Source organism: Dermacentor andersoni, chromosome 5, assembly GCF_023375885.2.
Source record: "Dermacentor andersoni chromosome 5, qqDerAnde1_hic_scaffold, whole genome shotgun sequence".
Lineage (NCBI taxonomy): Eukaryota > Metazoa > Arthropoda > Arachnida > Ixodida > Ixodidae > Dermacentor > Dermacentor andersoni.
Window position 1 is genome coordinate 143,369,773 of NC_092818.1, and position 18,884 is coordinate 143,388,656.

General features: G+C 47.5%; 1 protein-coding gene and 1 long non-coding RNA gene across 3 annotated transcripts in view; one reads left to right on the plus strand and one right to left on the minus strand.

Moving 5' to 3' along the window:
• The window catches only part of LOC129385091 (uncharacterized), a 73,456-nt gene extending 69,343 nt beyond the window's left edge, over positions 1 to 4,113 (minus strand). Inside the window, exon 1 of the long non-coding RNA XR_008612650.2 lies at positions 3,428 to 4,113. This is a non-coding gene — a long non-coding RNA (uncharacterized lncRNA). The remainder of the gene's footprint in view (positions 1 to 3,427) is intronic.
• Positions 1 to 18,884, plus strand: part of LOC126531328 (neuronal acetylcholine receptor subunit alpha-10-like) — a 354,454-nt gene that overhangs the window by 258,065 nt on the left and 77,505 nt on the right. The gene's annotated exons all lie outside the window — the stretch shown is intronic.

The following is an 18,884-nucleotide window of genomic DNA, read 5'->3' on the forward strand; positions in this document are numbered from 1 at the left end:
TTTTTTTCTACACGTCCATACTCCAGCGGATGTAAAAAATCAGTGTGCACGGACCGCACGACTATCTAAAGCTCATCGTGACACACGCGCACAAGACCAATGGGGAGTACAAGGTTAAGCACGAGGGAAGAGTTAGGCCTGTTCGCCATCGAAAATTGCTGTCTCGGCACGTCCTAATCTCATAATCGGCTGAAGGGGACGAACGAGGGCGGAAAATTATTCTTGGCCGTTGGGAGGGAAAGCGAGCTAGAGAGGTACGATGCTAAAAACGCAAAAGAAAGCGCTGGCGCTGCCACGCGGTAGTAGTAAATTAGAGGACGAAGCGAGGTACATACGTCTTGCGTCAGCGAGGCGAACGGCCTCGAGACTACACAGTGACCCGCGATGGAAAGCATCCAAGAGAGACAGCGAGGTGAAGCCTGCGCTGAACCTAATCTCCGCTAATCGGCCAACTGACGCAAGTGGCCTCGTGGGGATTCCTGATTACTTGGCGGGGGGGAGCTTCTGTAGCAGCGGATTGACTACGGGGAACGACACAGCAAAACCAGAAAGTCAGGTGAAGCAAACGCAAGTGGTTGGTAAGTAAAGCAAGCAAAGCGGCGAATACACGAAAGACAGGTATATACAAGAAACAAGACAGGGGACTGCGATCGCCGGGTGCTGGATGAGAAATCGGAAAAGGAGCCGGAAGCAGCAGCGGAAGCTGAGAGACGAGCCACTCTCGGTGGCGACCGCGGCCGAGAGCTTGCCATGAGCTTGCCGTCAATGTGGCACGCAGCGGAGGGGGAGGGGGCGTGAGGGTAGATTAGTGCGCACGGAGCGGAAGTGGCGCTCTTTCCACGCTGCGGAGAGATGCGGAGTCGGCCGCGTTGCTCCGCTCGTTGTCTTCAACGTCCCATCTTGGCCTTCTGTTTTATTATTATCATTATTGCGATAGCAATTATATATACACTCGAGGCGCATTTTTGCCGTCGTCATCGTCGTCGTCGTCGCCGTCGTAACGTTCCGTATAAAGTCCAAGAACCATAACACCGTCGTCGTGCGCAATATGCTGTATGTGCGAGTGAAAACGTGCGAGCGGAGCCTACGATCGCGGGTCAATCTCGCTCGCGCAAGAGAGGAAAGCGGGGAGGAGGCGTGCCATTTTCCGTCGCGCGCGAGGCACGGGGGTACGGGGCGGGGGAAGAAGGTGGGGCGGCGTTGTACTCTGACAACTGCGTATTGCGCGGCCGCCCACGGTTGCGCTGGTCGTATATTGAAAGCGATGTGCGTTGGGGGCAGAGTCTAGGTGCGCCGATGGCTCATACCTTTGTGCGTGCTCTGTTCTCGCCACTCAGTTTGCGTTGATGCGATCGACAGCAGGAAGGTCACTTAGCGCGCTGCTGCCGCGCTTGCTCACTCAAGCATTTTGACAGCGAGTGTCTGTGGTCATCGAGTGTGACGTGGCGCACTGACACCATGCTTGGTTAGTTATTAAGCGAATGTTTACGAGTTTATGCAGACGATAAATCTACTACCCTTACTTTGTATTGTACGGCTGGAGTGACGTATCGCGGCAGTAGCAGCGAGCGAACTGACCTTCGTGCACCTCTCGCTTCAACGCGAACGAAACGTCGAAAGCACAGCGCATACGAAGCTACCGGCACCATACGCTCACTCTGCAGACATCGCAAATCGCTTTGAAGATAAGACCCGCGTGGACGCGCACTTTGGCCACGTCGCAGATCGCTTTCAAGATACGGCGCCCGCGCGGCCGTGCCGTAAGCAGCAGCCGCCGAAGAAAAACGCCCCCTTCCTCGCCGCGCCACCGCGCTTCGCGCGAGACAGGAGAGGCGCGCTATCGCCTGGCCTTCGCTCGCGCACGCGAGATTAAGCCGCGTTCGCCAGCTCGCTCTAAAGATTGCACGCTTTCCCTCGCACATACAGCATGCGGCGCGCGGCGACGACTTTATCGCTCTTGGACATGATACGGAACCTCGCGGCGACGGCAGAAATGTACCTGGAGTGTCCATTAATTTGCTATCACAGTAAAGGATCAAAGAGATATAGGCAAAAGGCTAGACTGCAATAGAAGTAGTAAAACCTGATTAGTCTCAAGCAGGTTAGGTGAGAATTTGTCACCGTTACGTTTGGAAGAGGATGCAAAAAGAAATCGTCGCCAGTAGGGGAGGCACGGAAGCCAACGCGAGGGGTTCAGTGGTCCAACAAATAATTACGTAGTGATAAGCAAATAATTAAAGGCCCATATTAAGCGCGGAAGAAAGGCAAAACGAGTGAATAAGCCCCCGTGCTCCGCCTTGAAATAAGCGCGCCAGCTCCGTTTGGCGCTAAGATATTTCGCAGAGTCTGCTCGGCCATACTCTGCTGTTCGCCAGCAAATATATTACGTAGTAATCGATAAAATGTGCGAACTCAACCTCGCACCCTTTGGGAATCTTACCCTGCGCGAAAAGTACTGCCGAAAGTGCGCGAATTATGGCATAAAATCCGTGGCGTCACAACGACGGTCTAGGAGCGAAGTTTAGCAAAGGATAGAAAGCTTGGCCTTCATTTTCCACCGCTAATAATTAACGTATTCTTGCTAAATACATGAAAATAAGCTTTTGACACAGCACTCTACAATTCTATACGAATTTGGAGTTTATCATCTGTAGAGCTTTAACCACCTGGTATATTAAGCTATATTGAGCCGTCACGTGGCGTCACAGTTTCATTGATGTGGTAGTCAGAGCTTGCACTACGCTGCCGGAGTTCTAAGCTTTTTTACCGTTACGACGTGTACGACATTATTGCGCCCCGAAATACGTTCATGCATATCCCCTACATCGACTGTGAATTAGCCAAACAAGCTTTCGCCACTTCTATATTATTCTACAGTGTGCTAAATAGGAAGCTCTCTAATTCAGCATTGCGGGTTTGTCCACCTGACCGAGTCAGTGACTTAACTGCTAAACTGACAATACAGTAAACGCGGACTTTCGAACACGGAGTGTTTCCCAGTGGCTTACTCTGTGCTTTCTTTCATGTAACAACAAACAGCACGTACCCTTCTGCGCTTATTCAACCAAGCGAACACGAAGCTCCTCGAAAGCTTCGTATGTGCGGAAAACTGAGCGAGTGCGGCTAAATTCTTTATGCTACGGTGCGGGAATCATGCGTCGTCTTTCGTATTATTTTCTGCGCTGTTTTCACGATGTGACAATATGAACGTGACTTTCAGCTTCGTGATAAGACAGTAGCTCCTTCTTTTAAAAAAAAAGAGAGATTTGCATCCTGCGGTCAATTTGTTGGAACACATTCACATCGGCGCAAACGGACGTCCTAGGCACCTACGGCTTCGCCAAGCGAATCGCTCGGTGGCCCCTGTAGGTCACGCTACTCCACAGAACCACGCGAGCTGCCTTAATTAGTACTGCAAAGTACTCACCTGCTGCAACACGATGAACGACACGCAAGGGTGAGAGTGACGTCACGCGCAGTCCTCGATGCAGTAGAGAAATGCACGCTAACCGCGCCGTGAGCAGGAAGTTTCCTGCGCCGAAGAATTCCAGGGACACGGGCGATATATGCAGAAGCGCCGACATGGGCCCCGTTGCGTTGCGTCGGCCGCTCGAAATCGCTCTGCAGCTCGCAAAAAAAAAAAAAAAGAAATGCCGCCGCGTGTCGTCTTCGGGGCTAAAATGGAGCCGGACCCGTGGCTACTGGTCGAGGTAGTACGCGGACAAGTTTGCGCACTCGCGAAAGAAACGCGCAAGCCCCACCAGCGATGACTCAGCATCGAGTAACGCCGGCTGCGTCTCGGAGCAACACCGGCTGCGGTGTCTGTAACGCGCTAGACATACTCATCCACGGCGTCACCGCACGCGCAATATCGCAAAATCTTACGTAAGTGCAATCCAAGATTTGTCGCCGCCGCCGCAATCTTGTTATAACTCCGATAGCTATGTCACGAGGGACGGGCACACGAATGCCAGCCAAATCGGTAAATGTTCCTTACGCGAGACAAAGTTCGCGAGTGTGCGGACCCGGGCTAGCGGAGGAAAACCTGTCGACCGTTGCCGTTCAGCTATACCACTAAATATGGGCATGAGCGCAGATATTTCTACACTCTAAAAAAAATTTACACCCTTTGGGTTGTATTTTGCCACACAACGATAATCGTCATCTGTCTTACCCGCATTTCCTTTCTTTGGCGCTGCGAGCCCGGTACTTCCTAGGCACGAACGGCATGCGCGTTATCAGCTTGACACAGCCTTCTTGACAGGAAAGTAGCGAGCGCCGAGTTTTCAAGAGAGAAAACGCAAGCAAGGCAGATGACGATTATCGTTGTCTTGCAAATATACACCCCAAAAGGTTTAAACTTTTCTTAGAGTCTAGGATTCGGCGTGAATTCGATCAAAAAGTACATTCGAGCTTCTTTTATTATTTTTTGATGTTCAACTACATTGTGCGCTATCTTGGCTACGTTTTCTCATTCAAGAACAGTAAAGTGTTTCGCACTTATAATACCTGCCGTTGTTAAATTTATTGCGCATAAATAAATCGCGACATCTTTGAGCACGTGCGTCGCTTAACATCGATGTTTGTTGTAATATTTGTTGTAACTGTTTATATTTATCGTAATATTTGTAATATTGTTGGTTATTTACCCCTCACCATGCACAGTTATTTCTTGCATCCGACACAAATGGTGTTGTAATGTTCTGAAAACCACCAAACGGCAGAATATACGCGGTAACCGCAAAACACTTCCCATACAAGGAACAGGTCAAGCGGTGGGCTGAGGCCAATGAGGCCCTGCGTGAACAAAAGTGGCTGCAACCATTCCACGAAAATCCTTTTAAACAGTAAAAGTTCCTCTCTCTCTCTCTCTCTCTCTCTCTCTCTCTCTCTCTCTCTCTCTCTCTCTCTCTCTCTCTCTCTCTCTCTCTCTCTCTCTCTCTCTCTATCTATCTATCTCTCTATCTCTATCATACAATGAATGTGCGATAGCATATCAGCACCAGACATGTCGGTACAAGAATCAACAAGGTACTTTGAAGCCACGAAAAAGAAGTTAGCAAATCTATGCTATGTTTAATATGATGAATAACAAATTTATCTTCATTGGCCATTTAAATTAGGCACTTCGGGGCACCATGTTGCAAATGCAGTATTTCAACCGCGTATAGCAACGTGGTCCGCTTAGCAGTGACGGGAAAGCTATAGCACATACATTCGCAAGCGTCCCTTCCCAAATTGCGATACCAAAACGGTGCTTCCCGTGCAACACTGAGTAAACCGAAGCCCAGAGTTTCTCAATTTGTACATCACATCTCTCAGGGGAACCACAACCAACTCTTTTTGACTCTCGAAATTGCGAATACTGGGTCATTAATACAGCATGGGATCCTGTGTTGATCTAGTGATCGTGACCGGCTGTGATCGTCCTTTAGTGCTCGCTCGCTCTCTCTCTCTCTCTCTTATTTCCACCTCTCCTTCCCCCATCCCCAGTGTAGGGCAGAAAACCAAATTTTATGTTATGATTAACCTCCCGGCTTTCTGCCTCTTTATTGATCTCTTCGTTTAAGGCGGATCGCTGTGGTCTCCCTTTAAGAAGACATTTGCAAGCTCGCGTTTATTTCTCTGTTTACAATAACAACAACAACAACAATAATAATAATAATATAATAATAATAATAATAATAATAATAATAATAATAATAAGTCTATTTTATGTCCACTGCAGGACGAAGGCCTCTCCCTGTGATCTCAAATGACCCCTGTCCTGCGCCAACCGATTCCAGCTAGCGCCTGCGAATTTCTTCATTTCATCACCCCACCTAGTTTTCTGCCATCCTCCACTGCACTTCCCTTCTCTTGGCACCCATTCTGTAACCCTAATGGTTCACCGGTTATCTAACCTACGCATTACGTAACCTGCCCAGCGCCATTTCATTCTCATAATGTCAATTGGAATATCGGCTATCCCTGTTTGCTCTCTGATACACACCATCCTCTTCCTGTCTTTTAACCTCACGCCTAACATTCTTCGTTCCATCGCTCTTTGCTCGGTCCTTAACTTGTTTTCGAGCTCCTTTGTCAGTCTCCAAATTGCTGCCCCATATGTCAACACCGGTAGAATGCATTGATTGTACCCCTTTCATTTTAATGACAATGGTAAGCTTCCAGTCAGGATCTGACACTGCCTGCCGAATGCGCTCCAGTCCATTTTTATTCTTCTGTGAATTTCCTTCTCATGATCGGGGTCCCCTGTAATTGATAGGTAAACGTACTCCTTCATATACTCTAGAGGCTGACTGGCGATCCTGAACTCTAGTTCCCTTGCCCGGCTATTGATCATTATCATTTGCATATTAATCTTCAACTCCACCCTTATACTCTCTCTGTTAAGGTCCTCAATCCATTGTTGCAACTCTTCCCCAGTGTTGCTTAACAGGACAATGTCATCTGTAAATCGAAGGTTCCTGAGATGTTCACCGTTGATCCTTACTCCTAAGCCTTCCCAGTTTAATAGCTAGAATACTTCTTCCAAGCACGCAGTGAATTGCATTGGAGAGATTTTGTCTCTTTGCCTGATCCCTTTCTTTATGGGTATCTTCCTACTTTTCTTGTGGAGAATTAAGGTAGCTTTGGAATCTCTGTAGGTACTATCCAAGATATTTGCGTAAGTGTCCTGTACTCCTTGATTACGTAATGCCTCATGACTGCTGGTATCTCTACTGAATCAAATGCATTTTCATAATCTATGAAAGCCATATAGAGAGCTTGATTGTACTCTGCAGATTTCTCGATCACTTGATTGATTACATGGATGTGATCCATTGTAGAGTATCCCATCCTGAAGCCAGCCTGTTCTCTTGGTTGACTGAAGTCAACTGTTTCCCTTATTTTATTGGAAATTATCTTGGTGAATATGTTATACAATATTGGAAGTAGAGTAATGGGCCTATAATTTTTCCATTTTTAATGCCTCCCTTTTTGTGGATTAGTATAATATTGGCACTATTATACTTCTCTGGAACCCTTGAAATTTTAAGACATTTCGTATAAGGGGCCGCAAGCTTTTCAAGCATATCTCCTTAATCTTTGATTAAATCGACTGTTTTTCCATCTGCTCTTGTCCTTCTTCCCCATTTTATGTTTTGCAAGGCCCTTCTAACTTCATCGTTAGTTACAGAAGGAGCCTTTGTAACCTGTTCATCACTACTTCGAATAGAGGTATTGTGGCTGCTTTGGGTACTGTACATATCAGTACAAAATTCTTCCGCTGCTTTTACTATATCTTCGAGATTGCTGATGATAGTACCCTGCCTATCTTCCAGTGCATACATCTTCGTTTGTCCGATGCCTAGTTTCCTTCTCACTGTTTTCAGGCTGTGTCCATTTTTTACTGCTTCCTCAGTCTTTCTCACGTTATAATTTTGAATATCCTTTAATTTATTTTCTGCTTGTTGATTAGGTTAGAGAGTTCCACGAATTCTATCTGATCTCTTGAGTTGGACACTTTCATTCTTTGTCTCTTCTTTATTAGGTCCTTTGTTACTTGGGAGAGCTTACCTACTAGTTGCCTTGGTGCCTTACCTCCCACTATAATTGCTGCTTCTGAAGCCAGCCTAGTTACGGTTTCATTCATTGCCTCCATGTCATCTTCGTCCCTCTGTTCTAAGACTGCATATTTGTTCACAAGGGCCAACCTGAATTTGCCTGCTTTTACCCTTACTGCGTCTAGGTTGGCCTGTTTAATAATAATAATAATAATAATAATAATAATAATAATAATAATAAGTCGCAGTTTCACCTGGAAGGCGAAGCACCGATTGCGATAGCAAATTAGTAGATCGCTATACGAAGTAAGGATAGTAGCTTTATCGGCCTATGCATAAACTTGTAAGCATTCGCTTACTAACTAAATTAACAAGTACGGTGTCACGCGCACAGGTTAACATGAACACATCTCGCTCGATGAGCGCAGAAACTCGCTGTCAAAATGCTGGAGTGAAGAATCAGCAGCAGCGATCGAATTGACCGTCGTGCATCTCTCGCTTCAACGCCAATAAAACGTCGAAAGCACAGCGCATACGAAGCTACCGGCACTACGCGCACTCTGCAAAGATCGCAGATCTCTTTGAAGATAAGGCCGAGGGTGGCCGCGCAATTGGGCCAAGTCGCAGATCGCTTTCAAGATACGGCGCCCGCACGTCCGCACCGTACATTGAAGCTGCCCGAGAAGAACGGCCCCTCCCCCTCCTTCACCTCACCCCCGTGCCTCGCGCGCGGCAGGAGAGAGCGTGCTTCCTGCGGATCGCCTTCCTCGCTCGCACACGCGAGATGGAGCCGCGTTCGCCGACTCACTCTCGCAAGCTTTCACTCGCACATACAGCGTACGGCGCGCGGCGATCATTTTATTTCCCTTGGACTTTATACGGACCCTAACGGCGACGCCGACGTCGACGGCAGAGTTCCTGAACTGTCCATACAATTGCTATCGCAATAATAATAATAATGAGATGGTTGTGTGCCAATACTTTTCGCTGTGCAAACGAGCCACGATCTTGCAAACAGGCAGGATGAGCACAATAAGAAAAGCCAGACCGCAAAACATAAGTTTTACTTTATTAATGCGAAAGCACTATTTGTCTCATGAGCGGTACCGAAAATGACTATGACGTCATTAGTCTCTTGTATGACGTCAATAGTAATGCATAGTAAGTCAGAGTAAGGTGACTTGATGTGGACTAAAGGGAATTAAGGTGGATTAAAGTGGATTAAGCTGGACTAAGGAGGATTAAGGTGGACTAAATCGGATTAAGGTGGCATAAAATTGAAGGGAAAGAAGTGGATTAGGATTGCTGCAAGTTAGAGCAAAGTGGATTAAGGTTAATTGACTTGGCGTAGAGTGGATTAAGGTTGGTACAAATTACAACAAAGTGAATTAGGGTTATTAAGGTGAAATAAGAACACAAAGACGTTGTAATACATAATAAGTCTTTAATTGTGATAACTTAGATAAAATCACGTAAGGATACTTACGTGACTGTCTAATTCTTACGTTTCCTTATTGCAATGGCTGCGACCCACCGTGGCGACGTAGTGGCTATGGCATTGCGCTACTAAGTCCGAGAGCTCAGGATCGAATCCCAGCTGCAGGGGCCGCATTTCGATGCGGGTGAAATGCAAAAACGTCCATGTACCGCGTATTGGGCACACGTTAAAGAAACCCAGGTGATCAAAATTATACCGTAGTTCCTCACTACGGCGTGCCTCGTAGTCAAATCGTGGTTTTTGCACAGACCCCAGAATTTAATTTTAATTGCAATGGCTTTCACCAAACTCGGTTTATCCCGACTATTAGTCAGCAAGTCACACTTGTATTTCATAATTCGAGAGCGGAAGGTTGCGGTGTTACAAAATTACCTGAGGAAGTGGACAGTAATATCGCGAAGCAATATATTATTTTAATTTGGTCATTCACAGATTCGTTTCCCTGCGAACTACTTAAGATAGCTTTCAGCGGATGTGCATTTGTGTAGCGCCTATCTTTCTTTCTTTTTTCTCTCTTTTCCCGGTTCGCTTGGCAAGAAGACACCGTCGCTCCTTGGTGTCGTTTATCGCTCTTGGCTTTCCTCACCCCGGACGCACACTGCCGCCAGGCTTGACTCGATGAAGCGGAATGTTTTTCAGGTGGCGCTGCGATCGGAGTTGCGGTCGATAGCTGCGCTGTGGGAAGCTCTGTGGCACCCAAGCAACGCTGGCTTCAAAGTTGGTGGGTGGGCGGGCGGTTGGATGAGGTGGCTCGAAAGAAGGGGGCTTGCGCGCCGGGTCGCGACGCTGCTGCTGAGACACGCGACACTGTCCGGAGCCACTGCGGCTCCGGGACAGCGAAGAAGCTCGGTTGTTGTCTCAGCAACGCCTCTTCTGTGTACTGAACGGCGAGGCAGGGAACAAGATACTGCCCGAGTAACTTGCTCGCCCTTTTCTTGCGGGCTGTGCAACCATGTATGCGCCGTTTCTGGCCTTGACGTGGGCTGCGAAAAAGTAGTCTTTGCAAGGTTGCAGAATAAACGACGTCGCTATCTACGGTTGTGTCCGACTTAGTAGCAGCTCCAGTAGCAGCATTGGGGGAACAAAATAATGAGTGAAATGAATGAATGAATGAATGAATGAATGAATGAATGAATTATTCAGTGAATGAATACACGCACTGATAAGGAACAAATGTATATATTCGGGAGTCACTGAAACAATGAATGAAGGACTGAATCTTCAATCCCTATTCTATATGAAGGAGAAGAATGGTGAGGAAGTCTGATGTGCATTACATGAATCTAAATGGCGTTTCCCCAACCATATTATGATGCCTATGCACGAAAATCTTGACCAAATAAGTCTTCCAAATTAAAATTTTTGCAGATGTCAACAAACAGACGCCGCCACTGTCTTACCTCAGCACATGTAGTGCTTCTCCGTAGGTTGTACAGCTGGTCAGTCAGCCAAGAAATTTTATTAAGGTTCTAAGGAACTACTAAGTCGTAGTTGCAGGCCGCTCCCACGTTGCGGCCGGAAGACCGTGGTCCTCCCCCCGTTCGCGGGCCCTTTGGGCAGCCGCTGTTAAGTGCCTCTTCCCACTCATCTTGTTATACAGCTTGTGAAGCACGGTTAAGATACATTAGTAACCCAAGTTGCTACAATATAACTCAAGAATTCAATGTAAAAGATTGCAATATTTTACTTAACGCAAGGAGAACATTGAAATAGAATGCATAGGAACACCAGAAAGAAGAAAGAACATCAACAACTTATACATGTTGCATCAGTTGGAACCATTGCACTCTTTTAGTTCCTTCATCAGTTTACTTTCTCTGTGTGTGCATACTACAGAAGCCCTCACCAACAATTTAAAATATTTCACGCCCTTAATAGTTTCGTACCTCTCACGTAGTTGGTGCAGAGAGAGAGAAAGATACGGATACAAAGAACTTTATTAAAATGATCCTGAGAAGCGCCGCCCCTTAGGGCGACAACGCGGGCCGCTCCGACGAGGGGGCACTTAAGCCTAACCTAACCGCTGCATCGCAGGCTCTCTGAACAGCCCAAAGTTGACGATGGTATTCCGAGCTCTTGATGGCCGAGTTCCACTTCTGTCCAGTGATGTCCTTATCCTCTCGTAACGAGGGACAATGCCAGAAAATCCCCCCGCAGCTAGGACACTGTGAACCAAAAGCGTCCGGGAATAAACAGTGCATGAACTCCAGACTAGGATAACAGCTAGTCTGAAGCATCCTAAAGGTTGTAGCTTAAGGTCTTGTGAGCTTTTTATGTGGTGGAGGAAAGATTTGTCTCTCCAGATTGAGATGGTTTGGGAACTCATTAAAGGTGAATAGAGTGTCCCGGAACTCTTGGCCATTGGACTGTGACAAGACTTCTCCTCCCGCTCAGACAGTTAGTATGCGCGCCTGGGAGTGGGCAATGTCATTGTAATTGGTGAGCGTGTCCAGATTTAGGACAAAGTGTGCCGGAAACCAAGTAATCGTATGTGGAGTTATTGCCCTGTTCCTGAGAATACTATGTGCCTCTTTCGCGATGGAGCCCGAGGCGAACGCCCTAACTGCCGATCTAGAGTCGGTGTATATTTGCGTTCTGTTGTCGTCCAAAAGAGCCAAAGCAACAGCAACCTGCTCCACTTTAGAAGAAGTGGTCCCAGCCACCGATGCTGCCTGAAAGATCATGGCCTCTGTGATCTATTGCCACTAAGGCAAAGTGAGACAAGCGGCCATATTGAACCGCATCCACAAGAGAGAGAAAGCAAGGGCAGGAAAGGCAGGGAGGCCAACCAGAAGAGCACCCGGTTTGCTACCCTGCACTGGGAGTGGGGGAAAGGGGAATAGAAAGGGGAAAGGGAGAGAGTAAGCTCTGAATGCGTCTGGGAGAGACACTATAAACGGTCTCTTAAAGGGAAGCTGAAACACTTTTCGAAAAAAATGAGTTCTCTGCGGCATTCTACAGTTTTGAGTCCCCTGAACACGAATATCTGGTTCAAAAAGGGCGGAAACAAACGCAAGCGGCTGTTTTTCCAAGAAAACGCGCACCAGCACCTCAGGGCATCGCGCGAACGCCGCTGTTGCCCGTGATTGGTCGGGGCCGCTGTGACGTCGTTGGCGGTAGTCGCCGGTCGGCGCCGCCGCATGTCTCCGTTTCAGAGCGTAGCACGCGGTTCTGCTGTTCTGGCTTCATAGCTGAGTTGCAAGATGGAACGTTCTCGCTGTCTCCGACAGCTTGTATTGTCCCCGTACATGTTTGAACCCACAGCCGATACGGAAAACGATGGCGGCAACAGAGTCAACGACGATATTGAGTGTGCCAACAGCGAGAGCGATGTGTGCACCTTCTCGCGCGCTGGAAATCTTAGCTGGTACGCATGTTTTTTTTTTTTTTTTTTTTTTTTCATGTAGCTGCACGTCGCAGTGACGGGAGAAAAAATGCGCTAAAGTGTCACTGGGAACATGCTGCTGGAAGAATGCCGAAGCTCTAACTTCTCATTAGATTCACACGGGTGCAATTCCGCGATGTCAAGCACCTTGCCGCTGCTTGTCTAAAGTCCCGTGGTTTTTTCAGCGTTGATACACGATCGCGAACATGAGTGCCGCGTTTCAAAGCGCGCACATGCAGCGCTGTGAGGTACAGTCATGGAAGTTGCTTATCATACACATCCAGAGATGACCAGAGGTATTATATGTGCAATATTCATACTATCCAATGGCGGCCTGTCCGGAGCCAGTGATTCCGGACAGGCCGCCATTGGAATATGAACCTGGCAACGTTTAACGCTAGAACGTTATCTAGTGAGGCGAGTCTAGCAGTGCTATTGGAGGAATTAGAGGGCAGTAAATGGGATATAATAGGGCTCAGTGAAGTTAGGAGGCCAAAAGAAGCATATACAGTGCTAAAAAGCGGGCACGTCCTGTGCTACCGCGGCCTAGAGGAAAGAAGAGAACTAGGAGTCGGATTCCTGATTAATAAGAATATAGCTGGTAACATACACGAATTCTATAGCATTAACGAGAGGGTGGCAGGTCTTGTTGTTAAACTTAATAAGAGGTACAAAATGAAGATTGTACAGGTCTACGCCCCTACATGCAGTCATGATGACCAGGAAGTCGAATGCTTCTATGAAGACGTGGAATCGGCGATGGGTAGAGTGAAAACCGAATACACTATACTAATGGGCGACTTTAATGCCAAGGTAGGCAAGAAGCAGGCTGGAGACAAGGCAGTGGGGGAATATGGCATAGGCACTAGGAATAGCAGGGGGGAGTTATTAGTCGAGTTTGCGGAACAGAATAATATGAGGATAATGAATACTTTCTTCCGCAAGCGGGATAGCCGAAAGTGGACGTGGAGGAGCCCGAACGGCGAGACTAGAAATGAAATAGACTTCATACTCTGCGCTAACCCTGGCATCATACAAGATGTGGACGTGCTCGGCAAGGTGCGCTGCAGTGACCACAGGATGGTAAGAACTCGAATTAGCCTAGACCTGAGGAGGGAACGGAAGAAACTGGTACATAAGAAGCCGATCAATGAGTTAGCGGTAAGAGGGAAAATAGAGGAATTCCAGATCAAGCTACAGAACAGGTATTCGGCTTTAACTCAGGAAGAGGACCTTAGTGTTGAAGCAATGAACGACAACCTTGTGGGCATCATTAAGAAGTGTGCAATGGAAGTCGGTGGTAACTCGATTAGGCAGGATACCAGTAAACTATCGCAGACGACGAAAGATCTGATCAAGAAACGCCAATGTATGAAAGCCTCTAACCCTACAGCTAGAATAGAACTGGCAGAACTTTCGAAGTTAATCAACAAGCGTAAGACAGCTGACATAAGGAAGTATAATATGGATAGAATTGAACATGCTCTCAGGAACGGCGGAAGCCTAAAAACAGTGAAGAAGAAACTAGGAATTGGCAGGAATCAGATGTATGCGTTAAGAGACAAAGCCGGCAATATCATTACTAATATGGATGAGATAGTTCAAGTGGCTGAGGAGTTCTATAGAAATTTATACAGTACCAGTGGCACCCACGACGATAATGGAAGAGAAAATAGTCTAGAGGAATTCGAAGTCCCAAAGGTAACGCCGGAAGAAGTAAAGAAAGCCTTGGGAGAAATGCAAAGGGGGAAGGCAGCTGGGGAGGATCAGGTAACAGCAGATTTGTTGAAGGATGGTGGGCAGATTGTTCTAGAGAAACTGGCCACCCTGTATACGCAATGCCTCATGACGTCGAGCGTACCGGAATCTTGGAAGAACGCTAACATAATCCTAATCCATAAGAAAGGGGACGCCAAAGACTTGAAAAATTATAGACCGATCAGCTTACTGTCCGTTGCCTACAAAATATTTACTAAGGTAATCGCAAATAGAATCAGGAACACCTTAGACTTCTGTCAAGCAAAGGACCAGGCAGGATTCCGTAAAGGCTACTCAACAATAGATCATATTCACACTATCAATCAGGTGATAGAGAAATGTGCGGAATATAACCAACCCTTATATATAGCTTTCATTGATTATGAGAAAGCGTTTGATTCTGTCGAAACCTCAGCAGTCATGGAGGCATTAAGGAATCAGGGTGTAGACGAGCCGTATGTAAAAATACTGAAAAATATCTATAGCGGCTCCACAGCCACCGTAGTCCTCCATAAAGAAAGCAACAAAATCCCAATAAAGAAAGGCGTCAGGCAGGGAGATACGATCTCTCCAATGCTATTCACAGCGTGTTTACAGGAGGTATTCAGAGACCTGGATTGGGAAGAATTGGGGATAAAAATTAATGGAGAATACCTTAGTAACTTGCGATTCGCTGATGATATTGCCTTGCTTAGTAACTCAGGGGACCAATTGCAATGCATGCTCACTGACCTGGAGAGGCAAAGCAGAAGAGTGGGTCTAAAAATTAATCTGCAGAAAACTAAAGTAATGTTTAACAGTCTCGGAAGAGAACAGCAATTTACAATAGGCAGCGAGGCACTGGAAGTCGTAAGGGAATACATCTACTTAGGGCAGGTAGTGACGGCGGATCCGGATCATGAGACGGAAACAACCAGAAGAATAAGAATGGGCTGGGGTGCGTTTGGCAGGCATTCTCAGATCATGAACAGCAGGTTGCCATTATCCCTCAAGAGAAAAGTGTATAATAGCTGTGTCTTACCAGTACTCACCTACGGGGCAGAAACCTGGAGGCTTACGAAAAGGGTTCTACTCAAATTGAGGACGACGCAACGAGCTATGGAAAGAAGAATGATAGGTGTAACGTTAAGGGATAAGAAAAGAGCAGATTGGGTGAGGGAACAAACGCGAGTTAATGACATCTTAGTTGAAATCAAGAAAAAGAAATGGGCATGGGCAGGACATGTAATGAGGAGGGAAGATAACCGATGGTCATTAAGGGTTACGGACTGGATCCCAAGGGAAGGGAAGCGTAGCAGGGGGCGGCAGAAAGTTAGGTGGGCGGATGAGATTAAGAAGTTTGCAGGGACGACATGGCCGCAATTAGTACATGACCGGGGTTGTTGGAGAAGTATGGGAGAGGCCTTTGCCCTGCAGTGGGCGTAACCAGGCTGATGATGATGATGATGATGATTCATACTATGGTTCGACGACTTTGCGAGTGTGGCTCGATCAAGAATCGGTATGCGTGCTCCATGCTAGTGTTGACATAAAGATATTAGGCAGTTTTAGCACCGCCGTGTGGTAAACACGATAACTGAACCGTACGTCGAATGTCACTAGGCAAGCCTACACTCCATTTGATACCTCAGGTGCATCGCTGTGGAAGCTACGCTCGAAGTTCGGTCACCAAAATTTATTACTGCGCGCGTTTCCGTCTATGCTTCGCAGCGTGCCAGCGGCGTTTGCTCGCGCGAGCATGCACGTGAAGCTGCTGCGATGGGCTGCAATTAAAAAATACCGAAAAGAATTTTTTTTTTAAAAGAACGTGTTAGCAGCCGTATAAGTACACGGATGGTTTCTATGGGTAAATTCTTCTTTTTTTTTCATTCCGAACTGACCTTATATATGGAAAGTTTTCTGAAAAATCGGGTCAAGAAATACCGAACTTTTTCTAAGTGCGAACGCAGCCACTGCAAGAAGTATCTCAAGCCTCCACAGCGTTGCACCTGATGTATGAAACGGAGTATAGCAACGCTAGCAACAACGCGTTTTCGCATTTGTCGTAAGGCTATCCGGCTACGCTAAAACTGTGTTACCAGACGTTAATGGCTGCAAATGTTCGTATTTCTCCAGTGCATCAATGTGGGCCTAATCACGCTTTCATTAAACTAGGTGCACCTGCATGTGCTGCGTATTGATGGAAGATGAAGAGAACTGCTTGTGCTGCCAGGAGGTGCAAGAGATTAGGAAAAAACAGAAGCGCACGCAGTGCGTAACAAGTTCAAGACAATTCAGGACTGTGTGCCTCAGCAGGGCAGTACTGGAAGTGGCACTTGCCCAGAAAGGAGTCGAACCGGCTGGACAAGGCAAGAAGTTTACATACAGGTGTGAAAATGATATGGCCAATGGAAAAAGAGTGATGCAAAAGCAATTTTTTTTTACAGGCAGTTGAGGTATGCAGCATACCGCCAGTTTGTCTGGCTAGTATGGAAAAAGTTGGGAAAGAAGAACCGTCGAATTCTGCCAAGCTGTGTACTTGAAGTTGTTCGGGCTTCAGTCGCGCCGATTTAATTGGAATACCGATTGCCCGCATCGTTGTCAAGCTCCGATGATAGTCACTGTCGCGGAAATGGTCCGAGCACAGCACAGTTGATTTCGTCGGCACGAACTTATCTCTCCTCACCGCACGTACCCACTGCGCTGCAAGCTTCTTTTCCTTCGGGAATTTGTGAAACACCACATCGTCTCGCCCGCCTGTGTTCGCGCAGCCGAATGCTGCACAGAACGAGGGCATGTTGGGCGCCCTTGGCTGTAGGCACTCACGCAGCACAGAAGGAAAGAACAGTTTACGAAAATCGCAAAACAAACGTGAGCGGCGGCGGCGGCGGCAGATCTCTCGTAGCGTCGTTCAGTTAAGCGCAGGACGGAAAGAGGCATGCCAGCACATGTCAGCACGCCGGTCCGCAGCTCGGTTGGGTCGGTCTCCGCCCATGACGTCACTCTCGCCGGTTCTCTCCTCTGCCAACGTCCTCACCCGGCGCTCCGGGAAGCGATGGGGGCGTGTCCGCGCGGGTGATTTAGAAAGCGATTTCCGCCCGTTATATTAACAAAACGAAAAAAAAAATTTCAGAACCGTAAATTATTAGGTCTGTTCTTCCCAATCCCAGCAATTCATAGAAATTGAAAACCGTTTCAGCTTCCCTTTAAGCAGGTGCACTTCAAGTATTGCACTAGTGCACGAATCGCTTTTCGTGCCAGTGACGGGTGTGGCCACGGTCCGAGTATCTTTGACTCAGTGAACGGTCTTGAGTCTATACGGTGCAAAGTCGCCCGCAGATAGAGGCGTTGTACATCGTAGCGAGGGCAGCTACACAAAAGGTGCTCGATGGTTTCCTCGCACCCACAGGAGTCGCACATCGGGCTCTGGGTCATTCCCAAATGATAGGAGAATGCGTTTGTGAACGCCACTCCCAGCCACAAACGGCACAGCAAGGTTGTTTCGTCGCCGGAAAGGTTAGATGGCAGTTGTAGCCGTAGCGTGGGGTCCAGTCTACGTAATCGACAATTGAAGGCACTTGAAATCCAGAGATCTTGCAACTTTTTGCGTGCAAGTAGGTGAAGTTCCCTGGCAGCGTCCGACCTCGCCAAAGGAGTTGGACGCGTCTGGGTATCTTCGTGGGCAGATCGGGCAGCCTTGTCAGCTAGGTTGTTGCCGACGATTCCACAGTGAGCAGGAATCCACTAAAATATGATGTTGTGCCCTCTTTCCAGAGCATGATGGTGCACTTCCCTGATGTCAGATGTCATCTGCTCGTAAGTTCTGCGGTGTAATTCAGACTTGATACTGTCAAGAGCTGCCTTATAATCACAAAATACAACCCATTTCTCTGTTGGCTCTTCGGTGACATACGTCATAGTTGCTTGTAGTGCTGCAAGTTCTGCCGACGTAGATGTAGTCGTGTGTGACAATTTGAATCTAACTGTAGCCTGCTTAGCTGGAACGATGAATGCGACAGTTGAGCTGGTAGGTCGAACCGTCGGTATATATATGTATGCGGTCATGATACGTCTGGTGCAGTAATAGGAGCGTAAGTTGCTTCAGAGCCGGCGATGGATGATTGGACGTTTTTGTAGTTCCAGGCATAGTAAAATTCGCTTGAGGCTATCGCAGGCACTCAGTGGAGATGAAGGCTTCGCCGCCGGTGTAAAAGATGACGGTATGCACTCTTGATGAGCGTTAATCACTCTTGAAAAGGTCGTTTGAGGTCTCTCGGCTGGTACGGAGGCCAAATGATGATCGGAGATCCTTGACGGATGGCGAATGGGCGCTCTGAGAGAGTCGGCCGCTACATGTGTCTGCATCATATGGTCTCCCGCGATGGCAATTGTTGCTGCTGTTGAGCTGCACCGAGGCAGGCCTAAACACGTGCGTAGGGCTTGACCTTATAAGCTCTCCAAAGCGCGAAAATTCGTCTTGCATGCATTTGACAACACTGGTAAACTGTAACGTAGGAGTCCGAGAAAAAGTACCCTGTACAGCTGCATCATAGAATGGACCCCAGTTTTCCCCGCAGAGAAACTTGAAGACCTGTACAACGGCAGCTAACTTCTTCTTCAGATAGACGCAGTGAGGGCTCCAGAGGTTGCGGTCAATGATTACACCCAGAAAGCGAGGCGTTTTAACATAGGATACAGCTTGACCATTGATTGAAAC